The 19,468-nt window shown below is 37.1% G+C and overlaps 1 protein-coding gene across 2 annotated transcripts in view; it reads right to left on the bottom strand.

Moving 5' to 3' along the window:
* The window catches only part of LINGO2 (leucine rich repeat and Ig domain containing 2), a 1,051,930-nt gene that overhangs the window by 388,463 nt on the left and 643,999 nt on the right, over positions 1-19,468 (bottom strand). The window contains exon 2 of one of the 2 annotated variants that reach the window (XM_029920929.1): positions 4,216-4,248. The exons of the other annotated variant lie outside the window; for it this stretch is intronic. The gene's annotated coding sequence lies outside the window, so the exon portion shown is untranslated. The remainder of the gene's footprint in view (positions 1-4,215; positions 4,249-19,468) is intronic. 2 annotated transcript variants of the gene reach the window in all.

Raw genomic sequence — 19,468 nt, 5'->3', positions numbered from 1 at the left:
TCCAGACCCTCCTTACTATCTGCTAAAGAGATAAACATACATTCCTATTTTCAATTGGTCTTCTCCTTCCTCACTGGTACTTCTAATGGTTTAGTTTGCAAATCATTAAACCCAAGTCATCCCAGCTAAATGAAATGTTTAAATGTTACTTTTTGACCACCCCCTCATATTCTAACACACACACACACACACACACACACACACACACACACACACACACAAGCACATATTATGGCAATGAGTTGTTTTTGATTTATTTATTATTTCTTCATTCCTGTATCAGAGTTGGCAAAACCAAAACAAAAGAGAATTCAACCCAAACCCAATAATATTTGTTTGCTTTCTGGTCACCTTCAGTGATTTTGATTTTTTTTTCTGGGTCTTCTACAAATACAGTGGAATTCACTGAGCTGAAGAGAGGTAGGGGTTCTTGATAAGATTTAGAATCAAAATAAATATATACATTATTTATTTAGAACCATATAAATATGGTTAAAACACAAGGAAATAGTAGCCATGAGCTCTACCCTTATGGAACTCGTGATATAGTCAGGGAAGTGAGATGGTCTGAGAAGCGCCTAACAGTAGAAGAGCTACATAACAATTTCAGTCAACAGGATGGTATCAAATGCAGAGTTTCAGAAATGGTTGCCATTCTAAACAAAAAAGCTTCCTCTCTTCTTTACCAAGAAGTGTGGGATGGCCCATGCAAGGATGGAGTCAAACAATATGATTGTGGTCCCTATTTCATAATTAATGAACTTACTGAATTGAGTTGCTTAACTTATATGGAAATGAACTTCATTATCTGAAGAGAAAAAAGATTAAAATGAGTAACAGTTGAAGTATTTTTTTAGACCTAAAAATCTGTAACTGTGACTCCTTTTCATGAAAAGGGCATGAGTTTACCTATAATGGCTAATGCAAGCCATAAGAAAAGTCTACATACAGCAGATGTAAGTGACAGAGTGTCTAAGGGATACTGTAGGGATAGACTGGGTGTCTGGGGCTGGTTCAGAAATGAAGCACTTCAATCAAATATCTAAGTATTTCCTGCAGGCAGTTCTGGAGTCATTGATATCTATCTATCTATCTATCTATCTATCTATCTATCTATCTATCATCCATCTTCTTTTTATTTCTCATTAACCACTGTACTTTCACAAGATTGGAGATCATGAAGTTTTACCATTTCCATTACTGGAATCCAGTGTAGGAACCATAATCTCATTTCAACTGGTAATGTTTCAGACCCTTAAAGATAAGAAATCTTGTCATTGGTGAACTACACTCCTCTTTCATCCAAGTGTGTTTATATACAAGTTCAGTGTGGAATCTTGCTATCTCAGAGGACAGATTAAGAGTTTTTAGCACCATCCTGCATTGCTGGGACTACAATATTCCTGGCAATTTCTATGAAACTGAATTAGAAATGTTATTTTCTCCAATGGATCAGAAAGAGTTCCCTCCCTAAAGAAAGTCCAAGTTTAACCTATATACATCCTTGCCAGAACATGTGTCAAAAGGGATCTTGGGGCTTGGATGTAAAGCTGGCAAATTTCTCTTCCTTACGTCATTCATCTAGTGGACTTTCCAGTGTCTGTTGTTGCCTCTCTAAGGGAGACTGAATGAAGTGGAATCTTTTCACTGAGACCTCTTGCCTTTGGGCTCACAATGAACTCCAGCACTGAGAGGCTGCTGTTGGATGACCTTTGTATACTGGTGACCCGGTGTGGGGTCACTGGCCAGTCTAGTTGAGGGAAGGCTGACTTTCCTCGTCTATCTTGACACAAATTGACAATACATACACACAGAACTACAGATCTCGCCAAGAGGAAGGGGCTCCAGTTCCATCCCTTTCTATTGTTCTTCCACTCTGCCTTTTAGATTTCTTAGCACAATTATGGCTTTGGATGAATGATTCCCAATCTTTCCTTAATGTTTTCTCTTTCAACCAGGCCTCATCCACAAGTGAAGGGACTTTGCACGCAAAGGCACAGACAATGCTAGGTTCTGTATGAGCAAGATTTGAAAGCTGGTACCAAACTTCTCCTTCAAAGCATTGATTCCTTCTTCATTACTATTGTTTCTCTTCTCCCCACAGCAACCACTCGAGTTGCTTATTTCCCTCACCTTGGTGATATTTATCCAAATCTTTTTTTTTTTAATTTTTAAATGTTTTTATTTGCTTTTGAGACAGAGAGAGACAGTGTGAGCAGGAGAGGGTCAGAGAGGGAGGCAGACACAGAATCCAAAGAGAGAATCCAGGCTCTGAGCTAGCTGTCAGCACAGAGTCTGATGCGGGGCTCAAACCCATGATCTGTGAGATCATGACCTGACTGAAGTTGGATGCTTAACCGACTGAGCCACCCAGGCGCCCCTATCAAAATCTTATATTCAGAAAAAAAAAGTAGATGTGGTTTGCCATAAGATGTCACAGTTCGATGGGCAATCCCAAGTTATCTATATTGTCACATGCAACACGGTTTACCATATAATGAATACATCCTTGATGGTGAAACATTAAAGATCAAGTCCATGAGAGAAGTCTAAATTAGAGAAGTAAAGACACTGCCTGCCTCTAATAATGTTTTACAATAAGGGTAATGAAACAAAGTAATAATGGTAACTATCATTTACTTCATTCTTACAATATGGCAAAATGATCTGTGGATACATCATCTCATTATTCCCTAACAACCTTAAGAGGTAAGAACTCTTATTTCTCTCATTTTACAACAAGGGAAATCAAGTATTAGAGACGTTAATAATAGACAAATAGTAGATGGGAATAGGATTCAAACTCAGGCAATTTGATTCTAGAGCCTAATGTCTCAACCACTACTCACTGCCTCCAATAAGTATTATAATTAAAGAAATTGATGGCTGATATAATTTAGACTATTTTAATTTAGATTAGTTAAATTAAATTAGATCAGCAGACAGACACTAGAGTCCTTCCCAATTATGACAGTTAAGTTTCTGAAGACACCTCTGGTTACAGAATTTTCTACTGAGGACCTCAAGAGCTTATTTTTAAAAAAATAAATTTGGAGAAATTAAAGACAATAAAGGAATAATTGAAAAAGCCTTTTAAAGTAAGTATACTGAAAATATATAAATAATACATACTTACATATAGACATACATAAATACATTTTAAAAATAAAGCATACTAATGTTCATTAAAATGGAACAATAAAACAGCTAACCAAATTAAGACAATATTTATTCATTTTAATGTTAGGACTACTCTACTATCAAATTTCCACTTACCAACCTTTAGTCAGCAGAAAATTTTCAATCTCTGCTTTTCATGAAGTTTGCTTAAATCTACCACTGTCATTCTTACAAAGAGCCATTTCATGTGCATCTGGAATGCTTTGTTCTTTCTTAAAATTTATAGTGTAACACATCTATCTTGGCCAGAAAGTCTTAAGGTTGCTAACAAGGTAAAAGGAAAGAACTGTTGAGGAGGGGTAACTGATATTATAGACTACTGCATGTGGATATGTTTCTCAACTATGTGATGACAATCTACATATAATAATATATATCACACAACAGTGAAAGACATTTCACAATACATCATTAGGTAGGGAAGAGTCTCTTCCTTATTATCACACTGATTTCCTTTTTTTACCCCAATTATTTGGGAGAAGATGGTATCTGAACACCTATTAGCTGAGCAATATTATGGAAACATTGTTCCTTTATCAAATACAGCAAGATAACTTGAAGACCTGTGATAACAGGTAAAAGTTTATTGCCAGAGATGGAGAGGAGTGTTGGAAGGAGGTATAAGGGTTGGGAATATTGTGAAGGTGAGCCAAACAAAGTATTCACAGTGGAAAATCTAATGGCAGGGCTTATATACAATATGTAAGTACTAAGTATTCACTGAAAAAAAATAAAATGGCAAGTGGATGGATTAATGGATTAATGGGTGAATGGATAAATGGCTGGAGGAGGTAGAAAAATATTGAATATTTCCAACATTAAAATGTTGACAAGGATTTAATCAGGCATTATATTTGATTGCTATTTTGAATTCTATTATGATTCTGTTGTACTTCTCCATGCAGAAGTGAGAAAAATAAAAACATAATGTCCTCTAATCACTATCTGTGAGAAGCTAAGGATGTATTTTGCTTTGCTTCTTTTATACTGTTTCATATTAACGAGAGGTTTTAAAACTTCATGAAAAGTACCAACCTTGAAAGCTGCATTTTGTTTTTCTCATCTCACCTAAAAAAATAAAAAAGACAAGAAAAAAAGGAAATTTAAGTGAAAGCCAATTAAGGCAACACAGCAGTAAAAGAGCATTTTTAAAAAAACTTTTACCCATTTTCTTTTGACAAAGAAGACACATTTTACTGTGAAGAGAGAAATACTCTGATAAAACTTCTTTTCCCCCTAAATAGTTTTTTAAAAATATATTCTGTGCTTTTTGTACATTGTGATAGTTTGATTTTTAAAATTTTGGGAGGCACAGCAATTATGAGTGACAATGAGTAAAAATATAGAGGGTATATTTAATAAAAATGATAAGACTAAATTGCATATAAGGAGAAAATATATAGGCAGCAATTAGTCAACTCATGGAAATTTGCCATCATGATAAGGGTTTTTGATAAATTCATACAAGAGTATTTTAAGAGGCTATTACAATGTATTCTCAGTTTCTGTATTTCTATTCTTGAATGCTGATGAGAACATAGGCTTTTGCTTCTTCTCCCTCTTTACTCCCCCAATAATCTGTTCTCCCTTATGGACCAAGTGATTATTGTGTTGTTTATAATAACTGTTCTACATTCCTTATGGAAATTGTAATTATGATGCTGAATATTCAAACTGCAAGCCATTTTTCTCAGGGAAATTGTAATTATGATAATGCAGTATTTACCCAACCAATGATTTCTAGTCATTGTTCTCTTTGAGGAATGAGGAGGTGAGAGAAAAAGCACTGAAATAAAACATCCTGTTGGGATCTCAGATATGTATTCTGAAAACCATAACAACAACAACAACAACAATAATAATAAATAACAACAATAGCTAATGATTGCTATATGGCAGGTGTGGCAGAATCCGGCTGACATGTATGGAACATGTGAATGTATTACACGCAGGTGTATGTGAATTACACGTTTCTCATTTAACCTTCTTCACACCAAGCCCATGAGGTAAGTATACTACTATCCCAATTTTATGAGGCTCAGAAATATTGAGTAATTTACCTAATATTATACAGCTAGTAAAGGTTTAAACCCAGGTCTGTCAGACTTGAAACTCTATTTATGAATTAATTGTCAAAACCCTCCGTTTTGTTCACTGGTATCAGGGCACATTGGTGAACCAATTTGCCCACAGTCTCTCTTTTCCAAAACCAGTGTTTCTCAGTCTGTATGTAGTGTAGTCGGCTCCCTGGCAGATAGACACTGGCTATACCCCTTACTCCCCAAAAATGGAATTTCTTACTCTTACTCCAAGAATAGAATAAACTTCTATGCAGAGTGAAATTCAATGCTTTCTCTCTGAAGAGCAATTTGGCATTATTCAGGAAGACTGAAATTTTTCATGCCTCTGACCCACAGCTGCACCTCTAGAATTTATGTTAGAGGTATATGAGTACTAATTACAGCATTGTTTTAAATAGTGTAAACCTATAGAAGCAGTCTGAATGTCTCCCAAATACTTAGTGCTACAAGAGAATACAATAGGATACTGAAGTTATTAAAAAGCCAGGTTCATGTTATGTGTCCTGGAAAAATGCCCAGAAAACAATTTTAGGTTAAAACAGCAAGTTGTGAGAACACTCTATATAATATGATTCTGCTTTTGTTAAAATATACATGTTTTATATGATTTCGCATGGAAGAAAATCTAGGGGAATAGATACTAAATACTTAAAGTAGTTTTCTTTTAGTAATAAATTGAAGAGGAAATATCACCCCATGATTAGTGAGTTCTTAGTCCTTGAAATGTTTATAGCAAACTTGCGTTTTTTGACAATCAGAAAATAAATTTTTAAAAATAGAAAAAAATAGAATCAAGGTACACTCCAAAATGAACACAAATATAGTATTTCAAAAAGAAAGTCTGTAAGACAAGTAAAGGAAAATCCCATGTCAATCACTTAAAAATATTAATAAGTGAGCCCCTATGTAGGATGGGAGCTAGGTCTCTCTTTAACTCCTCTCATCTGCTTGCCTTACCTCCACTTTGCCAGATCTCTACAACCAGGGCCCCAAGCAAGGATGGAGACCCTATCCTTTCCTCCTTAGGAAATCAGCAGTGATTGTTTAGGATTTTTTTCAATATTAATAAACAGTGCCTAAGCACCTACAAGTACTTTACAGACATGTTTTTAAATCCCATAATTGAAGGACAGGTATTTTTACTTTTGGCTTTATACATGAAGAAAATTAGGATCACTGAAATAATTTATTTACTCAAAGAGCCCAAGTTGGCCTGTGTTCTCTCTCTCAGATCTCTCTCTCTCTCTCTCTCTCTCTCTCTCTCTCTCTCTCTCCCTCTCCCTCTCTCTCCTCTCCTCTCCGCTCCTCTCTCTCTCTCTCTCTCTCTTTAACTTGGCATTGACCAGACTTGATCAAAAAAGACACTAAGATAAAGAAACTCAGAAACTAAAACAAAACAAAAAATAAGAGACAAGATCTAAAATATATAAATTGGTGGTTTATTTTTTAGCAGACTATATTTTAGCCACCTGCTTACTGTCTTAAGCAGCTTGAAGATTTTCCATATCTGTTCTTGGTTCTTCTCTCAACTTTACTCTATGATGCCCTGCCCAAAGGGTTCCACTACCCTCTCTCATTTATTTTTAAAGCCTTAGAATAACCTCCCTCTTGTTTTTTCAGTGGAGCCAATTTATTTCCTATATAGGCAACACAATGAATATTTCTGTTCTCCCATACATGGAAAGGTTGATGAGCTGTCTAACCTATAAAAATTAGAGTTGATGCCAAGCCTCAATTTTAGCACTAGCCCTCAGGGAGACTGACCACCACTTGATGGAAAGTAGATTATGACACTGGACTTCTTCCACCTAAGAAGGAGCAGTGGATTCATTTTCACTAAAACTGAAGGAAATTCCAAATATGGGTTTGCTTACTTGCCTGTGGGGCCTTGTTCAACACCATAATCTGAGAACCTAGAGAGTGTTTGATGCATCAGTACATGATCCTCCATAATATCACCCAGTTAAAATACTTTGGACTTCAGCAGCGGCCACATGTGGATCTACTCATCTCCATACATACGGCATGACCCAGAAGCTCTGGCCTGACAGTCCTGGAGAACACCCTTTCGACAGTAGAGCTGAAACACCAGTGTGAAGATGGTATCCTGCAATGATGGGGTGTCACCAGAAGGATATGATAATTATTTCAAATCAAAACTTTTATTTGGTGCTTCATCCTCAGTAGACATGGGTCTAGGAACCAAGAGGAGGAAGTAAAAGTGGTTAAACTTAGCATCACTCCCCGTGGCTCTGGATCTAGAGATACTGATTTTCAGAAGAATGTTTCCATGAGAGGACACAGCAGGAGTCCTATTGAACTTTAAAATATATTTTGTATCCAATCATTTTGGGCATCCTGTGTCAGCTGTCTGGCAACAAAAAGAGTCCCCACATTGGCAGGGTAACTGACAATCATGAGAAAGTAGAGCCGCTGTCCTACAACAAGGACAGGGAAGAGCTCCTGGTATCCGGGTGGTTCACAGAGCATTTTCTTGACTATTTTTTTTAATTTTTAACTTTTTAAAATTTTATTTCTGAGAGAGAGAGAGAGAGAGAGAGAGCGAGCGAGCATGAGCAGGGGAGTGTCCGTGAGAGAGGGAGAAACAGAATCCAAAGATAGGCTCCAGGTTCTGAGCTGGCAGCACAGAGCCTGATGCGGGCTCAAACCCACAAACTGTGAGATCATGACCTGAGCCTATGTCGGACACTTAATCAACTGAGCCACCCAGGCGCCCCAAATATTTTTTATAGTAAATGGACAAGTGGAGCAGCCATGACCTATGGGAATGGTGAGGAGGTTCAGACCCCTCAGTAATGGTCTGTACCAACCCACAAGGTAAACTGCATATATCAGTAGAGGTGCTGACTGAGGAAGAAGGGATTCTAGAATAGGTAGCAGAGGAGAGGAGACTAGGAAGACAATATGTATCAGTTTTAGCCTGGAGACTAGCTGCACTGGCAGGGGCTGTGGTCCCCACTAATCTTCTTCTTGGAGGTTTTCTCAAGAAAGGTGACCTGCTAAGGAACTCTGTAGGAGCTCTTCCCAGATGGAATAAATGTATTATATGAAGCAAGAAAAGCCAAGTGTCACAAGGATTAAACACAGAAGATGTTGCAGGACATCACCCACCTCTGCCCTCAAAACAAGGGAATAATTTCCTCATTGCCTGAAGTGTTGGCCTCCCATGGCTCACAGCTAACTTCCTCTCTAGAGATTTTTTTTTTCTCTCAAAGGGAACTGCCATACTCAGATTATTCACCCTCCCACAGGCAACTCACATCTAATGAGTCATCAATATAGGAGTACAAATGCCAAGCCTCCTTTTCTGTATTTGGGAGCTCCAACAATGCTCATCCCAAGGACACTCCCCAGAAAACTTTCTGCATAAAAGTTTCTATCACAGGGGCACTGGGATGGCTTAGTTAAGCATCTGACTCTTGATTTCTGCTTAGGTCATGATCTCATGGTTAATGGAATCAACCCCCACATTTGGCTGTGAGCTGACAGTGTGGAGTCTGCTTGGTATTCTCTCTCATTCTCTCTCTGCCCTTCTCCTGCTCATGCTCTCTCTCTCTCTCTCTCTCAAAAGAAATAAACTTAACAAAAAAAAGAGCCCAACACGTCCATCTCAATGTCTCCCTCTCCTAGGAAAACTGACCTAAAGAAAGATTACAAAACTCTGAATACTTGATGCTGAGCACTGAACATAGATATGATTGCCTCTTAAGCTCATATCATATTCATTATAGCTTCTTGTTTCCAGAAGGAACAATTTAATTTAATTTTCAACATATATTTGTTTAGGTAGTAAACACAGTCAATAATGATATGTTTAAGCTTATAAATCAGAAAGTATTCTTCAGTGTTACATAGTATCTACAATTATGCTGCCACTGGAACATTAAACTAATGTATTTATACCTCTTGAAATCCAGACTGAGATAAATTAGTAGACATGTATACACACATACTAATTTATATTAAATTAACATATACATATATATTCATGCTTCTGCATATATGCATACATATCTGTATCTATGTTACAAAACATATCTTGAGACTAATTTCAAGGTTAATTTGGCCAAAATCTCTAGTTATGCTGTCTTATTTTATTTTCTTTTTAATTTTTAATGTTTATTTATATTTTGAGAGGGAGAAAGAGACAAAAAGAGACAGAGCATGAGCAGGGTAGGTGCAGAGAGAGACAGGGACAAAATCTAAAGCAGGCTTCAGGCTTTGAACTGACAGCACAGAGGCTCAAACTCATGATTTGCAAGATCATGACCTGAGCCATAGTCAGATGCCTAACTGACTGAGCCACCCAGGTGCCCCAATGCTAGCCCATTTTCAAAGAACAAAATGATACTTTTAATCATGCCATTTTTCTAGGAAAAAGTTCAAGACTTCTCTGTTGCAGAAAACTTAAAAGATTAGTTAGGGAACAAAGGCTTACATTTGCTACCATAAATGTAAGGGTTTTATCAAGCATGAAATGTAGTCAGAACGATTTACGGTCCAGTAAAATATTACTTCAGGCAGGCTTTACAATCAGAACACACAAGCTACCTGATTCTCTGCAGTTTTGAGAGAAGGCAGTTAGGATTTTACAACCAGTGAACAGAGAAACTCAGTGGTCACCATGTCTCTGTAGTCTCTTTTCTGCAAATCATTGTACCTCTTCACTCTGTTCCTAAAGACATTCTGCATCACAAATTCCTTTACCTCACTTACCAACTCTTAAGACTAGATCAAATCACTGTCCTCTTCTGGCTGGTATCTTTAGTTTATTCATGCCCTCTGACCATGATACTTCATTGCGGGCTCCACAGAATAAATAAACACAAGGTATTAGATTGTATTCCTCTGACACAAAACTGAAAATAGAAAATTTCAAGAAACTGGCCAGAAAGAGGGCAGAAAAGAGTGGCAGAGAAGAGGGCTTCCTAACTTTAGTTTTATCTTTGGTTATTGGACAAAAGGTTATTACATTATTTCATTGAGGGCTAGGTTTTGAGAAAGTCTGAGGGATGTGAGAAGTTTCAACTTGTGATAACTGGGATCGGAACCTCCCCCACAGGACTGCGTTGTGCATCCCCCGTGGAGATGTGGGTCAAAAAAGGAAAGCACAGGAAACGTTCTGAAAGAAGCATGAAGCTAATGAATTAGACATTTTACTAAGAAGTAGTAGGTTCTGTACAGGACACTCCACCTTGTGAGCTTTAAGTTAAAGACATCCAGACTTCCAGAAACACCTCTACAGGATCATTGTTCACCTAATGATTGATAATTCTGTAGAACTGTACAGTCAGTCATCCTAAATTTATTCTGGGGCCATTCATTATTCTTAAGGAAAGTCATTAACATGTACACCTGTAAACCTCAGGAAGACAGCAACATGGATTTAAATCAGTTCATTAATCATTATAATTGGGGTTGTGAAAGATACGGAGATATTCATGACCTACTCACAAGGAGCTTACCTTGACTTAAAGGCCAGTACAGCTGGCATTCTCTCAAACTTGCAACAGCAAGTGGCTACTCACTTCCTAATGAGTAATATTTTGGGGTTCAGGGAAGAGAGTTAACTTTTGCCTATGATGCCCAGAATGAGCACAACTGAGTGAATGTCAGTACAGAAAGCAACACATCACAGTACATTGAACATCATTGTGGTACATATGAAAACACAGACCAACAAATAGATAAAGACTTACATGTAAAGGCCTGGGTTTACTTTGTAACCCCAGGGTCTCTCCAGGACAGAGCATATCTAAATGGAAAATGTTGATGCACTTTTTAAAGAATATTTAAAATTAAATAACAGAGATAGGTTGGGGAAATGTCTAAATTTGCAGGCTGGAGCCAGAGAAATGGTTTTGAGATGAGGAGGCAGTATATAATACCTGTTGAAGTGGCACTTTCTGGAGAGTAAAGGCAAGTTTGCTTTATGTCTGTCTGCTTTAGTCCTGCTGACAGAGATGCCAAATAGAATCCAAGTTAACTAAGGTGAAATCAGGCCTTCCTACAACTCTGGGGAAGCAGTATTCTTTAAAAAGTACTGGACAAGGAATCAGGAGGCCCGGTTTAGTCTGTACCCTGCTTCCAAAGGGTTATCTGTTTCAGGACAATGTTTTCCCTCAAGCTGAGGTTAAAGTTAGGTCTCAAGAGGCAAACTAAGCACAGGAAAGGTGTACAGCTTGACATATTCTAAGTAAGTGACAGCTAGTAAGGTGTTTCAATACTAAGAAAAGACAAAACCTAAAGACAAAGGAGAAGGAATAGAATCAAAATATGTGCCTGAAACCAACGTCAGGGAACATATGGAAAACTGACTTAATCCTACAGTAAGTGAATGTTTGGATACACGTGGCAGATCCTAGAGGTCATATGACACAGCAAGAAATGTGGATTTGTGTTGATTGCTCAGGAATTACATGGTGTATTTTTGAGCTGATGTCAAGGCAGACTGTCAAGGCAGCGCTGTGCAAAAGGACATCTCTCTTTTTCTCACAGTAAATGGCACATGGTAAGCACTCAACACATATCTTAGAATGAGTGAATGGTGCCTGTGTGACTAGATGAGATAAAAGGAATAAAACTAAATGGGACAAAACTAAATAGCAAAAAACTGAGTGATGAACTAAAGGTAACAAGATGCAATTGGTGAGTGTCATGGGTTTAAAAAGCACTGGCTGAAATATCAGAAAGCCATAGTGTCATTACAGTTGTTGTATAATTTTTAAACTACCCCTTAATATTATTCAGTCTTTAAAAAATTGTTTTTTATGTTTTTATTTATTTTTGAGAGACAGAGAGAGACAGTGTGAGCAGAGGAGGGTCAGAGAGAGAGGGAGACACAGAATCCAAAGCAGGCTCCAGGCTCTGAGCTGGCTGTAAGCACAGAGCCCTACATGGGGCTCGAACCGACAACCGGTCAGATCATGACCTGAGCCGAAGTTGGATGCTTAACCAACTGAGCCACCCAGGTGCCCCCATTAAGTCTTTTAAAATAAAATAAGACAGCAATATAATGAAACACATAGGATTCTTGACTTAATCCTCTCCCCTCCACCCTGCCAAGTAACACCTCCCCACTATGTTAATTAACATAGAGTGATTTAGACAAGAATATAGAATGAAAGTATTACTTTAGAATCAATAGCAAATGTGATGTGTCTCCCACACATTTTAATGCTATCTTAGGCTTTGTTATTACACCTACAGTATATAAAAAAAGTTAGGAAATGAACCTGCTTTAATGTTCAGTTGTCATATCAATAGGGAACATTGCTTTTGTTTTGAAAACCAGATTTTATGAGATCCACAAACAAATGGAACATAATTTGGGAGAAAGGCTGAGTTAGTGAAGAAATTCAAAATAATATAAGAAATGGCTGAAGGAACTGCACATGATCAGGGGAAGCATGCAAATTGTTTTAGAACATCTGAATAAGAGTCATAACATTTTAGCTGGAGAGATTTGAAGTAACATGATGAAGAATACTAAAAACTGTCTCAAGATGGCTTGGATTGCCTGAAGACAGGGGCTGGCAAACTACAGGCTGTCTAATCCAGCCCTACTCTTTATGCTCTTTATATATTGTTTATGTTGGCTCTCCTGCTGCAAGAGCAGAGATGAGCAATTTTGACAGAGATCATACACCTCACAAATATATTAACTGTGCAAGCATTTACAGAAAAAGTCAGCTGGCCTTGAGAGACAGAGAACCATTCCTTCATTTATTCATTCACTTAGGAAAGATGTTTCAAACACATACTTGACTCTAAAATGTATCAGACATTGGCAATGTATAGATAAGACACAGTACGTACCTTAGCCTAGGTACTGTCATCAGACATAAATAAACTAGGTGATCATTAACAGAGGATATTTTAGAGGGAGAAAAATCATGAAATAAATTATTGGATTCAATGACCTCAAAGGTTTCTTTGAAATGCAAACATTTTTAAAGGTAAAGTTTCATGGAGGAAAAAAACCTTGAAAAATCGGTAAATGGAAACAGATGGAGAAGCAGGAAGTGGGGTTCCTTTAGGTACGGAGAAGAGTCAAGGTGAGTGAGTGATCAGAGAATAAAGACCAGTCTATTTGGCTAAGTATATAGAGTAGGAGCAAGGAGACACAGAGGAGGTATGTCTGGAAAGACCAGAAGAACCACAGAGTGAAGGGTATTGTCTGTGAAGCTTAAATTTTTTCAGGTTATTTTACACAACAGGAAGCTACAAAGTGTGGTTTTTTTTTTTTTAAGGTAGTATAAATAAAGTTAAATCCTGGGAAGATTGATTTGACAGTAATATGTAGGACAAGTTAGAGAAAAAAGAAAACTACAGACTCAAAATAAGAAAAGCACAAAATCTACAGACTGGATAGGAACAGAGAAGCAGAAATGGATGTGTTTTCACATGAATGAGATATATTGGGTGTAGAACAACTCAGGCTCTTCAAGCACAGGGAGCAGGGGCCCGTCCCTAACTGCGTATTTCTTTCAGAGCCAAGAGTTTCCTTTATTCAAGATCCAAAGAAACATGGCAAACTCCATCCTGACTTGAGTCAATACCCCAGGAAATCCAACACTGGGTAGAAAGCAATGTTCAAAACAGGCTCCCTGACAGTAGTTATGGCTCTATAGAATGGTGTTTGGAATCTTAGAGAAGAAGCCATCAATTTTTTCAGAGAGCTAGTTAAAAGATAACAATTGAGAACTGGGTATGTCAAGTCTGGAAGGAAACTGCAGAGCAAAACAAACAACCAGAAATTCAGTAATAAAGTTTTGATTAATGTGGTAGACATAGAAAAAAATAATGTGAGTCTGCAGGTATTTGTATACCAAGGCCTTCAAGAATAATTACAGTCCATTGGTTGGTAAACTTGAGGCTGATAATATACTGCGTAATTTGGAACTGGGTGTGGCTAGCATGCAGATAGCAGATTTCAAGGAACACAAGGCCTGCCCATCGAATAATTATAACTACGTTTGTAGGGAATTCAAATGTGTCCTTAGCAATCTGGGTTGGAGAACACGTAAATAAATCAAATATAAAAAAACATGCTTATGTTTGAATGGGCACCATCAAGAAGGAAAATAAACAACAATCTTTCCAAAGATTATTATTATTTATAGATTGTAATTGTGGCTCTAAAAGGAAATCTTCATTTTCTGCCCATAGTCTACTCAATTGTGTCTGATGGAAGTGTTTAGCTTGCAGTAAGTTGGTCATATATTGACAAAAAAGGAAATCACCCAGATGGGCATTTATGTGGTAGTTCTAACTACCATCCTGTTATAAAGAGAAGAAATCCAAAGCTGCAAATTTGGGGAAGATTTTTGGCCAAATCATTAGAGTCCTTTCCTATGGGTCAAAAGGCTTAGGCCATCATTCAGATTTGTGTATATAATTTTTCCTTTTATTGTTAATCAATTCACAGATGTCTGCATATTCTTAATACATATAGTGAGTATAGGATACTGCAGTGAGTATATTAGAATGGAAAGAGCAGTCTTTGTCTTCAGATGCACCTAGGTTGAATCTCAGCATTACTACTCATTAGCTGGAAAATACTGGATGAGTTCCATAACTTCTCTGAGCCCCAGTTTTCTTATCTATAAAATGAGACTTAGTGACATTATATACAGATAGTGCCTCACACTTATTAGACACAAAATAAGTATCAGTTCCATTTCATCTTTAATACTGTTTTAGATTATTAAACAATCTCAGCTAGTGGAATTTATCATCTATGACATTCAAAATATGAAAGCATTATTAGAACATCTCAAATGTCTAGTATTCAAAGATGGGACAATTCACACAGAAAGATTCACATGAGAAAATTCATTAGATATCTCTTCATAAAACAATCACATCAATAAATCACATTTTAAGTGACTTTAGCTAGCCACCTACGGCACATTATGGCCATTAATAGGGATTCATTTATATTAAGGACAGACATAATATCCACAGGGAGAGTCAGCTGAATACCAAGTAAATACATTTTATATTTCCTATGTTGTACCTCAGCAATACTTACAGCAAAACTTTGAGTCTCATGTGGCTCATTCACACACTGTCTGTAGCTCTTCAATACCTGAAACCCTCATATAGGAACACTGTAATTAAGTTCTATCAGCCACTCAGTATATTTTAATGGGAAATGCTAAAGCATAGTGGCTAAAAATTCTTGTTCTATTTTTAGATACCCTTGCTAGGGCTCTCAGCTTGCTGTGTGATCTTCGACAGGTTACTTGACCCTAGGCCTCATTTTCCTGACCTGTAAAATGGGGATGATAATAAAGAACATCTACCTCATACTATGAGGACTGAATGAGAAACTGCTACAATTAAATCACTTGTTACCCTGGAATCATGATTTTTTTCACACCTTTTTCCAAACAAGATTTGTCCTATGTTCTAAGGACACTTAGAACAAAAATGACATAAAGAATAGGAATACTACTGTAAAAGGTGGTGGTTGTGGAGGTGGGGTCTTCTACTCTGCCAGAGAGCTGATCTTCCTCAAGCCCAATCCAGAGCCAAGACCGCTGGTTAAAATCCTTCAATTTTCCTCATCACCTAAGATGAAGCTCATTCACTCTACATGTATTTGAGGCCCTTCCTTGCCAGAAGCATGCACCCTTTCATTTGTAAAGTTGAAATACCATAGATCTCTAATCCTTTGTTGTACACAGGGCCTTAGATTTTTGCTCTGCCTCTTGTCTTTATATACAGTCCCTTCTCCACTCCGAATGCTTTCTTCTCTCTTTCTTAATCTCCCATGAAAGACCTAATAGTATGGGAAGGTTTATGAAAGGAAGTCTGGACTAATTGGAAGAAGGTCACCAAGAAAGGCCAACATGTTAAAGGCAGTAGAGACTAACAGGTCTATGGATTCCAGAAAGCGGAAATCAGGTTCTTCAGGGGATGCCACCAAGGAAGAAGGTAGTCTGCAGATAATCTCCCAGCAAGTGAAGCCATTAACATAGACAGGAATTTGGAGGTGAATGAAAAAAAGAGGGGTTTGTCACCTCCCAGCCCCAACCACTAAATTAATGTTGAATGTTGATTTATGCTAATGACATTTAGTAATGTAATTCTCTGTAAGAGCATCTGTACAATATTTCAGATACTCCCAGGGGTGCTTAGAGAAGGAGCCAGTAAGTCAACCAGATAATATTGTGTGAAATTAATTAAACAGTGACTTTAATATAAGGGAGCTCTGAATTGGAAAATACATCTGTTACGTATAAGCATTTTCTCCCAACAACACCTGTGGTGCTGAGGTTTGCCTAGCATTCTTCTGGTAAAAGATTTTGATGTAGAAAAAGCTCCAATCTTATCGTAATACATAAAATAAGGTTAAATGGCTTGAGGGCAGAATTACACCTATGAAAATTCTTTTATATAGTCTCATATGCATTAAAACAAAACATTATACAATATAATGTAGAAATTTGCACATATTGAATTAGTGATAAAGAGTATTATACTACTTATTTCTATTTTAAACTGTGGGTAGATCATTCCAAAGCTTTATTCAGATATTTTTTAATTTAGTAATTTTTAATAATGTAATAAAGAAACCTATTATTAAAATAACTATTAAAGGGGTGCCTGGGTGGCTCAGTCAGCTAAGCCTCCGACTTCGGCTCAGGTCATGATCTCACGTTCGTGGGTTCTGTGCTGACAGCTCAGAGCCTGGAGCCTGCTTCCGATTCTGTGTCTCCCTCTCTCTCTCTGCCCCTCCCCTGCTCATGCTCTGTCTCTCTCTGTCTCAAAATAAATAAGAACATTTAAAACATTTAAAAAAATAAAATAACAATTAGAAAACTGACAGCATGCTCCTCCTCAGCCTCAAACAAATGATTCCCCTGCACCCATCTCCTCAAGCAAACAACAATCAGAATTCTTTTTTTTGTTGTTGTTTTTAAAATTTTTTTCTTTTACATTTATTTATTATTGAGAGACAGATCTTGAATGGGTAGGGGCAGAGAGAGGAGAGACAGAATCTGAAGCAAGCTCCAGGCTCTCAGCAAACTGTCAGCACAGAGCCTGAAGGGGGCTCAAACCCACGAACTGCGAGATCATGACCTGAGCCAAAGTTGGTCACTCAATCAACTGAGACAGGCGCCCCAACAATCAGAATTCTACATTTATTATTCTCTTCCTTCCATTTTACATAGTGTTGTATCTATAAGCATTTGTATAAAAAGGTATGTATGTATATGTGTTCATTTATAATGTTTTTAATTTTAAAAGCTAATTATCTTATATTTAATTATTGGGGCTTTTTCAGTTATCATTTTATTGTAGTTATTGATGTATTTGTATCTGCTACTACCTTTTAATTTATTTCAGTTTGACATTCTGTTATAAACTTTTTAAAACAATAATCATCTGCCTTTATTTTTTCCATTCTTTTTAAAACAAACACATTACATTCATTGAATTCCACTCCTTAAAACACATCTTCTCTAGACTTTTAATTTTATATTAGTTTTGATATATTTCATCTTTTTCTTTCCTCTTAGCAATTTTTAAAACAATAGTTTTTGACAAAGAGTAAACTACACACACACACACACACACACACATATAATGTTTATTTACTTTTGAGAGAGAGAGAAAAAGACTGCAAGTGGGGGAGGGGCACAGGGAGGGGGAGACAAAGAATCAAAGCAGGTTCCTGGCACTGAGCTGTCAGCGCAGAACCAGATGCCGGGCTCCAACCCACAAACCATGAGATCATGACCTGAGTTGAAGTCAGATGCTTAACCAACTGAGTCACCCAGGTGCCCCAAGAATAAAATAATTTTTAAAACACCACATATTTCTTACAACATCTCCTGAGACCATCTATCTTCTTATTTAAATACTTTATCCAGGGGCTCCTGGGTGGTTCAGTCGGTTAAGCGTCTGACTTCAGCTCAGGTCATGATCTTGCAGTTCATGGGTTTGGCCCCGCATCAGGCTCTGTGCCGACAGCTAGCTCAGAGCCTGGAGCCTGTCTTCAGATTCTGTATCTCCCTCTCTCTCTGACCCTCCCCTGATCACCTTGTCTCTCTCTGTCTCTCAAAAATAAATAAAAAACATTAAAAAAATTTTAAATACTTTATCCAAACTATTCCCAGTGTAGATCTTTGACAAGTTTCAGAGGCTTTGTATATAATAAAGCGGACCATCTTTTCACATTTAAATAACAGCTGGATATCATATTGTAAGTCTTAAGTGCTTCTAATATTTTAAAATTACTCCATTGTTTTCTTGTATCCAGCATTACAGTTGAAAAATCTCATATTAGTCTGATTCTTATTTCTTTTCTTTTTTTTAAGTTAAGGTTTTTATTTTAATTCCAATATAGTTAACATACAGTGCTATATTAGTTTCAGGTGTACAATATCATGATTGAACAATTCTGTACATTACTCAGTGCTCATCAAGTGTATTATTATTATTATTATTTTTAAGGATAAGTGTATTCTTCATCCCCATCACCTACATCTCCCATCCCCACCCATCTTCTCTGGCCTATAGTGAAGGGTATGTTTCTTGGTTTGTCTCTCTCTCTCCTTTTGTTTTCCTTTGCTTGTTTGTTTTGTTTCTTAAATTCCACATATGAATGACATCATAGGGTATTTGCCTTTCTCTGACAGGCTTCTTTTGCTTAGCATTTCCTCTCTAGCTGCATCTACATCGTTGCAAATGACAAGCTTCCATTATTTTTAATGGTTGAATAATATTCCATTATATATGTATTCATTACATATATACATATGTAATATGTAATATACATTTATACATATGTATACTGCATCTTCTTTATCCATCTATAGATGGATACTTGGGCTGTTTCTGTAGTTTAGCTTCTGTAAATAACGCTGTAATAAACATAGGGGTACATGCATCCCTTTGAATTAGTGTTTTTGTATTTTATAGGTAAATTCTAGTAGTGCAATTACTAGATCACAGAGTGGCTCCATTTTTAACTTTTTGAGGAATCTCCCTACTCTTCTACAGTGGCTGAACCAATTTTCACTCTCACCAACTGAGCATGAGAGTTACTGTTTCTCCATGTCCTGGCCAATACTAGTTTCTTGTGTTTTTGAGTCTAGACATTCTGACAGGTGTGTGGTAATAGCTCATCGGGGTTTTGATTAGGATTTCCCTAATGATTAGTGATGATT

This window comes from Suricata suricatta, chromosome 13 (assembly GCF_006229205.1).
Source record: "Suricata suricatta isolate VVHF042 chromosome 13, meerkat_22Aug2017_6uvM2_HiC, whole genome shotgun sequence".
NCBI classification, from domain to species: Eukaryota; Metazoa; Chordata; class Mammalia; order Carnivora; family Herpestidae; genus Suricata; species Suricata suricatta.
Note: the sequence above shows the minus strand (reverse complement) of the source record. Positions and strands in the feature narration are given on the sequence as shown.